Genomic DNA, 11,094 nt, shown 5'->3' with positions numbered 1-11,094 from the left:
TGGGCACAATCCACCAGGATGCGCCTGGGCCTCCAGGCGCGCCCTGGTGGGTTGTGCACCCCTCGAAGCACCCCCCAGGTGCTTCTCCGGCCCATTGGATATCTTCTAGACCAAAAAAATCGACAAAAAGTTTCGCTGCGTTTGGACTCCATTTGATATTGATTACCTGCGATGTAAAAAACATGCAAAAAATAGCAACTGGCACTATGTCAATAGGTTAGTACCAAAAAATGACTATAAAATGATTATAAAACATCCAAGAATGATAATATAATAGCATGGAACAATAAAAAATTATAGATACGTTGGAGATGTTTCAGTTACTACTTTTGATTGTACTTTGGAAGCAGTTCTGTGAAGCGATTGTGGCAAGTACTTAGAACTTCTGTTGATGTGCAGTGCTTCAATCGACAATGGAGAAATCAGGTTCATACATGAGTGCTTTATTCCGGGGTGAATGATCTTCCGACTTTCGTTAGGCCGTTGATGTCCCAATGAAGGAGCTTTGTCACAAGCACTGCAATGATGTAGTTTTGTATATGGCATAATCTGTAGGAGTCCTCTCCTTGTTTCCTTTTGTTCTTGGCTTCGCTCCTATTGATTACTGCCAATTATTCTAGCTATTTTCGTCATACCCATGTGCCTATGAGATCTACACAGACAAAATTCATGTTGATTTGTTCAGTTGTGGCATGTATCGTAGCTATATCAGTCTGGTAATTAGTCCTCAGACAAGGTAATTTTCGTATCCCATTTGCATATATTGGATATATGTGGTGGTAGCTTGCCATTGCTAAAAGCGAGGACTCTAAATGTATTTTTGTGTTCTCCCTGATTATCTTAATCAAGCCGCATGTGTTCTGGCCGTCTATTTTCATTTGTCTACATATACAGAATTTCAAAGATGTAATTTTCTCTTATGTAGTTGCCTCATTCTTCATATACTAACCTTCTCTTAAATGATAGATGAGGCAGGTGAATTATCTCTATTATTTTCCTTTCTGTAAATTAGTACAATAGTATATTTTAGTCAACTTAAGGGTATGTTGAATATGACAGTTAATGAAGATGGTCATTCTTGTTGCTGAAAGTGCACAATCTTATTCATTTTAAATTAGTTCCTTATCTTTATGACAAGACTAAGCTGCTAATTTAGCAAGTGTTTCACTTCAACACAGATTGCTGTAAGAAAGAAAGCATTTTTTGCAATAAAGCAAGCATTGAAGGCAGTCCAAAGCACAAGAGCTTGAATTTTTTGCCAACATAAATTTAAGGTAACCTTCTTCATGCATATTTTATTTTATTTCAACCATTTGTATCTAATATCAATACTCATTTTGAACTATATGCTCGGGCCAACCTTTTTTTATGTTATTGGTGTGGTCTGTGTATAATTGTTAACTTGGTTGTGGTTTTAGTGATAGCTCATCACACATTACAACAATCTATTTCCATTCTTTAGCTCTTATGCTCATTTGTGCCCAGGTGCAGCCATAGTAATGCGGAGCATCCTATGGTCATCCCCATGGACCTACCATCGTCTCATCAAGTGCCAAGAGTACCAATGGCACGAGCACGAGCTAGAGCCCTCGAGACCGAGGTGACTTCCTTCCATAGTGATATTCCATATGATCCACTCGAGACATGGTTACTACCTAAGTCTAAATGTTGTGGATGTTCAGGTACCAAGACGGCCCTCCCGAAGATGCACGTGAAGATGGAGAAGTCCCCAAGTTCACAGATGAAGAGGAACGATGGAAGGAATCAGAGAAGTCTCGAGGACCCGGACATCCAGCCTCAAACCCCGGACATCCGAATCCTGGAGCATCTGCCATAGCCACCGTCCAGCCGAAGCTACAGGGCCTGGTCATCCGGCACCCGACCGGAAATCCGACGCCCATGACAGAACACGACCAAAGCTGGACCCCTCCAGCCCAGACGTTCGGCCAAGGGCTCAGACATTCAGCTCCTCCCGAGCTACCCGAGATCCGGCCTCCAGCCCGGAAATCTAGACACCGCCTATCCAGAGAGCATCGAGAGCGGCCCCGCCAGCCCGGACATCCGCCCCCCTGCCCGGACATCCGGCTCCTCGTGAAGGCCCAGACATCCGGCCCGACGCTCGGACATCCGGCTCCACCTGTCTGCGCATAGTGAAGGGCCAAGGTCCATGCACCCATTCACCCACTTAAACTATATATACTGCTCCTCCTCCTCCTCTTTCTAGGGTTAGCATAGGTGGTAGCTCATTTGAGAGATAGAGCTTTGCTCATCCATCTGGATATCCTCCACCGAGAGAGACCGCGGCCTCTACGGAGAAGATCCATCTTGGATTCAAGACCCCTAATGGGAAGACCCTCAAGACCTCCTCACGAGAAGAACATGCTACTTGTATCGTCCTTTGTTGATCGTGGATCATGTATCTCTTTGTGTTTTGAGGATCTAGCACATGTGTAATTGAATCTTGTTGGTTTGAGTGATTTCTCTCGTTTTCCCCTCGTGTTCTTCGTAGGATCTGCTCCAATCATGAAAGATCGGCCAATAGGGTTCCACCCTACATCATCTTGTATCATGAGCCTTGGTTGATGACAAATTTGGAGCCCCTACCCTTGTTTTCTAGCCTTGTTTTGTTGATTTTTGTCCCAAATTCGAAAATCCCCACAAAAATAGCCTTCCCAATTTTTCTTTGTGATTTGTAGGTGTGATGAAGTTTTGTTGGATTTGATCCATGGATTTCGTGTGTAGTAGGTAGATCTACCACCCCCATCTTTTCCCCAATCTTCATCCACAAAATCTCTTGAATTTTCCCTGAATTTTTTTCTTTCCTCGAGATCCACCGAGTTCGTCCATGAAGCTAGGACTCGGACATCCGGCCCGTGACCCCAGATATCCGGCACGCTCTCCCGAACATCCGGCCCCTGGCAGCATCAAACCCATCCACCGGACCATTTTTCTGCCTAACTCTCACCAGATTTTGCTCCAGTTCCCACTTACACTTCCGCAACCACCACCGCTTTCCGCAACCACCACCGCTTACCTGCTACAAACTCCAAACGTTTTGACACGTTTTGTTTTGAGAATTTGAGTTGTGGTTTCCGTTTCCTATCGCGTTTCGGCAACTTAGGGACGGTTCGACATCAACATCACCACCGCTCATCTTCGCCATGGACTCGTCATCATCATCCGTCCTAGCTTACACTAGACAAACCATTGACGGTAACCTCGATGACATCTTTGTCTACTCCTTGCCATTGCATTGATAACCACATAAACCATTTTGCGTACCTTTCCTATCGAGACTAGCCTTCGAGTATTGTTGGCAACGTTACTTGTGCACATTTGTGATCATCATCTCATTGCATACATACCACATCATCTTGGTACATATCTCGATATCATCTCTTATGTCACAAGGTTGTCATAGCATATACACAATTACTATCTTGTTTCGTGAAGTTTTGCATACGAGGCCAAAGAAAGAGCTCAAAAGAGAAAGAGCCAAACAAGATTTTAAGCAAAAGAGAAAGATAATCAAAGAGATTTTAAGCAAGAATCATAACATCCCACGACATTAAGATTGTCATACTCGATCATCTTGGATCATATTATAGGAACACCATACACATAGCATACTTGGGATAGAAGTCATTGCTTTTGTTTAGTAGGTTGTGCACAAGTTTCATATCCTCCTATTGTGCAATCAAGGTAGCATCTCTCTAGCGTTTTGCAACAAGAGAATTTTCATGGATTCCACATTTTGGCTCATTCCTTGGTTGCACGACCCCATTTATCTATTCGTGTGTGTGTGTTTACATGTACCATATCCTACTATTGGCCTACTTATTGCATTTGCAAATTTGCGAATCTTTTTTAACATTATTGAGTCTCACTAACAATTGCACAAATTTTGTGCCACCATCCTAACTGAGCTCCACCATAAGCTTTCTTTGTGTAGGTGTGAGAGATTGACGAGATACGGTACCAATTGTGCTATTTCCTTGTTACATCATTGAGTGATATTTGATCCATTCTCAACATCGGTCAAGGTACATTTGGTGTTGTTCTTCCTTTCTTCCACTCACACATTTACTTGGAATGATGGATAGACCAACTACTTCTACCAACCCACTCTTCATCGAGCCAGAAGAGGACACGAATACCTATGTCACCAAGAACCACCTCTTCGGTGCACTACGAGCATTGCATCAAGAACAACAAGCATTGAGCTACCGCATCGGCAATCTCGCCACCGACTTGCGACATTCCGAGCAACATACAAGAGACTACTTCGACAACAAGCTCGACGAAAAAAAACAAGAGAACAATGCAAGAATGGACAAGATTCGTGCCTTGTTGGTCAACCGCTCTTCTTCCACTCCATCCTACTCACGAAGGAGCCATTCAAGTCGACACTCCTCCGACACCATCTCCGGCTCAAGTACACCAACATCGAACACTCCTCAACGAGCCGCGCGACAAGACTGTCACGCAAGCTAAACCCTCTACACGGCAATGGTCCACAAGAGCAACTTGAAGAGAAAGAATGTCGAGATCGTCAAAATCAAGCTAGATTCACGCAAGCACAAGAAAGGCAACGTCAATGCCAACAAGAGGAAACACAATAACAACAACGCCAACAAGAGCTAATGCAAGAAAGGTGACACCAACATGAAGATGAGCAAGACGCCATCGTCCTACGTCGACAACAAGAACGGCGTGAAGCTCAAGCAGTTGAGGCGCTACGTCCCCTCCGACATACAAATCGTGCCGTTGCCAACCGGAACCACTATACACATCAAGAAGAAGAAGCACTTCGCGACGAAGTTTAAGAAATACGTTATCAAGCACGAGTGCATCATCAAGTTCCTCAAGATCCTCCACAAGCTAGACAAGAACAACAAGCTCCTATACAACCACAAGATCGACAAGAAGCACAAGTTCACCAAGAGCAAGAAGACAATGGAAATCCTTCGTGCCAAGAGCAATTAGAGGGCGACATTCATCCACGTCAAGGAAGTCACCACCCTCGACCCCATCACAATTAAGAACAACACTACGACATACTCAAGTTCACCATGCCCATGTTTTCCGAAAGCAATGATCTCGAAGAGTATCCTCTGGTACGCATCGGTGTTATACAAATTGTTTTTAACCCCTTTCTACGATGGCATTTGGAACCGTCGCCAAGTGAGTGTGGGTGATAGGGGAGTCCTTCCCACACGATCCAGAAACCATTGGGGATAGGGACCCTACAATACTCCTACTCGTTTCTGCTTGCATTGCCATCGCAGTCGGTATTCTGTGGTGCTACATTTATGATGCGCGGCCCATCACAAATGGTTCACTATTATAGAATGTGTATGATGTGTGGCCAATCACAAATGGTTTACTATTAAGAATATTAGCTAATTGTCATACGAGTGTCTGACAGGATTACGAAATGTCGGACCGTCGTAACATCGTCGTACACGACAACTATCGCAATCACTATTCTGTGGTGCAACATTTACGATGCATACTTCATCAGAAACATTTCATGGTTGTGAATCATGGACGATAAGGCAACTAACACAAACGTTTAGTTTGCCCGCACCATTTGTGATATTGTCTGACATCGCACACGCTTTGCAAACGACAACTGTGTGCATGCTTGCACACATTTCCTCTCTTTGAGCCGTCTCGGATTATGATGTATATCATAAACGTTTGTGTTTTACCAATCGTGTGTGAGAGCACACAGTCAAAAAAAACAACCTGGAGAGCATAACTTCACCGTAATTTAATTGCTGCTATTTAAAATTGTTCCGGATTTGAATTTGAATGTATGCTACAGCTTTATTCATATCCATCAGGTTCAGACAACCAATGCATTATTCGATTCATAGGTACATATATTCAAGAATTACATAAGAACCAAATAAAGAATGATTAACCACAGTTGTATACTTGTACTATTAAAGACGGTAAAGGAAGAGCCGAAATACATTCTGGTTGCTGAACAAGGTGAAGTGGAATGCCCATATTGTGCCCTCCTCCATGGAGAAGGCACACACGACTCTAGTCCAACCCCGTGTGATGGCCAACCCCCATCCTTCACGGTCTTCATGAAAACATCTAGATAATCATCGTGTTCTGGTAGAAATACATTAACCTTTGCATGCCCACCAATCATGTAGTTTGAGAGGTAATCTTGAGTAAACTGCATTGGCAACCACTGCAAAGGAAAAAGATTGAGACATTGTCATCTAACACAACTCATTATGGGCAATAAAAAGAAGGCTGCAGAGTTCTTACTTACTGAGGGAGTCCTGGATTTGGGGGTCTCCGGACAGCCGGACTATATCCTTTGGCGTGGAAGGCAAGCTAGGCATTACGGATATGTATATCTCCTCCTTTGTAACCGACCTTGTGTAACCCTAGCCCTCTCCGGTGTCTATATAAACCGGAGGGTTTTAGTCCATAGGACAACATACAATCATACCATAGGCTAGCTTCTAGGGTTTAGCCTCTCCGATCTCGTGGTAGATCTACTCTTGTACTACTCATATCATCAATATTAATCAAGCAGGACTTAGGGTTTTACCTCCATCAAGAGGGCCCGAACCTGGGTAAAACATCATGTTCCCTGCCTCCTGTTACCATCCACCTTAGACGCACAGTTTGGGACCCCCTACCCGAGATCCGCCGGTTTTGACACCGACATTGGTGCTTTCATTGAGAGTTCCTCTATGTCGTCGCCATTAGGCTTGATGGCTCCTACTATCATCGATAGCGATGCAGTCCAGGGTTGGACTTTCATCCCCGGACAGATCTTTGTGTTCGGCGGCTTTGCACTGCGGGCCAATTCGCTTGGCCATCTGGAGTAGATTGAAAGCTACGCCCCTGGCCACCAGGTCAGGTTTGGAAGCCAAAACTACATGGCCGATGTCCGCGGAGACTTGATCTTCGACGGATTCGAGCCTCTGCCTTGTGCGTCACGCGGTCACGATGAGTACGATTTAGCTCTACCATCAGACAGTGTTCAGGAGATCGCACCGGCAGCCGCTCCGACCCTCAATTCGGAGCCAGTTGCGCCATCCATGGACGGGTGGATGGACCCCGCCACGGAGGCCTTACCTGATGAAGCTATGTACCTAGGGTAGGGTCATGGACATGTCCAACTTACCCTCCCCAAGGACATCTCTACAAAGAATCAGAAACAGTCGAAGAGAAACCATCAACCACTCGACCATGGAGATGCAATCACTCGACCAACTTGAAGACACTTGACCACCAGAAGATGAGGAACCCTCCACTCTGCAACGGTCAGGACTTAAACCATAGAATTATGAGCATTTATGACGCTTTACTGTAGACGTTACCAGTAACGCCTTTCCTTTATGAACATTGAATCCTGTGTAACGGAGGGGAGCTGGAGTCCTGACGCACTCTATATAAGCCACCCCCTCCTCTGGGACAAGGGTTCGCATCTTTTTGTAAACTCACACACACATATAATCCAGTCGACCGCCTCAGGGCACCGAGACATAGGGCTGTTACTTCCTCCGAGAAGGGCCTGAACTCGTAAAACTCATGTGTACAACTCCTTCATAGCTAGGATCTTGCCTCCTCATACTTACCCCCCATTCTAATGTCAGTCTTAGATCCACGACATTACCCTCAGTGGCGATCGAGCCGAACATCGACCTTACCTTGCACGAGAGCCGTATTGTTAAACTGCCGGATCTTTCTCCGGCCACGGACTCTGAACCGCCTGCGCCTGATCCTATTGAATCCAATTGGGCGCCAATCATGGAGCTTACCTCCGCGGATATTTTTCAGCACTGGCCCCTTGGGGACATACTGAACACATTAAGGTCCCTCTCCTTGTCAGGAGGATCCTGGCCGAACTATGTCTGGCAGGATTGGGATGCGGATGACGAAGAAATTCGCCGCCCGCCCACCACCCACTTAGTAGCCACTGTCGATGACTTAACCGACATGCTCGACCTCGACTCTGAAGACATCAACGGTATGGGCGATGATGCAGGAGACGAACAGGAACCACTGCCCACAGGGTACTAGATGCCCACTTCATCACATGACGTATACATGGTGAACACACCAAAAGAAAACGACGACGAGGAACGGAAGGACGCAACGAAGGGTTGTCCCCTCGAGAAGCAGTCAAAGCGGCGGTGTAAGCGCCGCTCCAAATCCCTCCTCGATAGAAACAATGATCATATAGACCCAGCGTTAGAACAAGGTGAACCATCGCCGGACCACGGCAACACGGAGAATCAAACCGAACAACCTGACTCTATTAAAGATAATAGTCCGGACGACCTCACACCGGACAGACACCCGGAGCAACAGAATGCTCGTCAAAGGCTTGTTGCCACCGCGGGGAGTCTAAAAAAGCAGAAGCAAAGACTCAAGGCTGCACAAGACACACTCGGAATCAGATGGAGCAAAGTACTCAACGCAGCAGCGAAGTATAGCGGTAATCGCCCCACCAAGAGCTACCCGAAGTGGAAGTTGCTACCTAAATTCGATGAGGAGGCCTTAGATCCCCCGCAACGAAAAATCAAAACGGCTACCTGGCCGGATATACGCCCTCACAGCCAACATAGAGCGGCAAACAACGCCACACATAAGCCAATATGCGATCCACGCGAGGTCTCGCATCAAAAGGATGGCGCAACCAGATTCATCTATGGACCACGCAAGCGAGCTCCAGCATACGATGCAACACAACAAACACCCGAACAACGCGGTACACCCAGATACAGGGGTGCCGCACACCCCCTATGTTTCACCGATGAGGTGCTGTACCATGAATTTCCAGAGGGATTCAAACCCGTAAACATAGAGGCATACGACGGAACAACAGACCCTGGGGTCTGGATTGAGGACTATATCCTCCATATCCATATGGCTCGAGGAAATGATCTCCACGCCATCAAGTACTTATCCCTCAAGCTCAAAGGGCCAGCTCAGCACTGGCTTAAAAGCCTCCCCGAAAACTCCATTGGAAGCTGGGAAGAGCTCGAAGACGCTTTTTGGGCAAATTTTCAAGGGACTTATGTCCGACCTCCGGATGCGGACGATTTGAGTCATATAACTCAACAGCCCGGAGAGTCAGCCCGAAAGCTTTGGAACAGGTTTATAACAGAGGTAAATCACATGTATAAAGTAAGGTAAATACTATTACCTCAATCCAAATAGCGGAAATAACAACAAGGTTGTGGATTCCCATCAACACCAATGGCAAAGTTGAGAGTAGAAATCGTAACCCTAACGTATCACTTACTCGTCGTAAGATTTCCTACAACATGAGACGTTGCAGCCACAAAGGGTCAGCACATTGAATGTACTGGAAAATTCACACCATAGGATAATGATGAATAATAGCTATCACTACATGCATATTTGGCTGGTGGAAAAGCTCTATGGTTATCATGTTTTTGCGAAAAGCCAATTTTTCCCTACTATAAAGGAATATATTTTATTTAACTACAAAGTTTGGTTAAAATTATTAAGAAGGTTCCTCCAACTCAATCCCAATTAAAAAGTTAACAACACAACAAATTAAGTAATAGTAAAGTGATGAGATCAACATGATAATTCAAGAACTAGATACTCAAGATGTCCATAACCGGGGACACGCCTAACCATGATTAGTTTGTACACTCTACAGAGGTTTGCGCACTTTTCCCCACAAGACTCGATCTCCTCCATTGGATTTCACACACTACATGGTGTTTGAGAAACAGATGACCGACACACAGTTTTTCAGATGCAATAACTCTAACCCCAGGTATACCGTACCAACCTACATCCCCTACATCTGCTAGCCTACCACTGGAAGAGGTCATGAAACTTACTCCACTTTGCTAGAGCCCATACTAGCTTGTGGCTGCACACGGAAGTTTCTAGCATGAATAATCTTATGATCCCTTTGAGCCCGGGTGGCATTCCATAGGATGATCACACGGGTACTCCGGGATCCCCTTGGGAAAGCACTGGGTTCTCCAGGTGCCCGGGCAAACCACTGGGTACTCCAGGGTGCCTCAACCAATCCACCCAGATGTGTGTTAAAGTAGCCACCTTAAGTTAAACCTTAGATAACAATAACTCTCACATCTTTCATGATTTCTCTCAAGACCAAACCACGTCAACAAGCATAGCATAGCAGTAAGCATAACATAGAAGTAACTCCCAAGGGCTTGATAATAAAATGGCAATATGTTCTACCTCATCATCTACTTCACAAACCCACATGTTATCAAAACCTACTCATGCAATGTTTGAGGGTTGAAACTAATGCATAAAAACTGGGTATGAAAGGGGTATGATCAAAGTGTCAACTTGCCTCGTACTGTTGATGAAGATGATTCGCACTCATAACTCCTGATAGTTCTACTCATCACACTCCGTTCAATCTATCATGAGCAAGCAATAGTAACCACACATAAGCAATCACTCAAAAGATCGGAAAGAACAAAGAAGACAATTCGAAAAACATCAAAACCAAGCAAATAACTCTTGCAATATAAAACAATTTCTAACAGTACCAAAATTGTGTGGATTTGGCCTTATCAGAAAGTGTATGTCAAGAGCTTTGATTTGCAAAAATAATCAACTCAAACGGAGTTATAAAACTCAAGTTACGAACAAAAGAAGATTCAAATCAAATCTGTTTGAATTCAAATTTTAAAACTTTCAAAACATGTTTAAGTTGTTTTACTGGATAGAGGGGATCATAACTAAGAAGTGGGCGCTGGTTTCGTTGAATTTGGACATGCAAGTAAAAAGTTGCGCTAGTTTGAAAAGCAGGGGCTAAACTGTAAATAAAACATCTACAAAGAAGTCACTGAGTAAAACTATCAGAAAAAAGAAAAATACCAAATAATGAACGTTCGCTATACTGGCTTACAAGACGAAAACCGTTCGCTACAGATCCTAAACTAGCAAACGCCCACTAATTAACCTAACTAATAAATAAAACCGGCTTTAGAAGAAAACTAGAGAAAACCAAAAAAATATAAACCGGACCGGGGGCGGTTTATACCGGTTTGGGGCGGATCGGATTCGGCGGTGGCGGTTCGGTCAACT

The sequence above is a fragment of the Triticum urartu genome, chromosome 6 (assembly GCF_003073215.2).
Source record: "Triticum urartu cultivar G1812 chromosome 6, Tu2.1, whole genome shotgun sequence".
Classification (NCBI taxonomy): Eukaryota; Viridiplantae; Streptophyta; class Magnoliopsida; order Poales; family Poaceae; genus Triticum; species Triticum urartu.
This window is presented reverse-complemented; position numbering follows the sequence as displayed.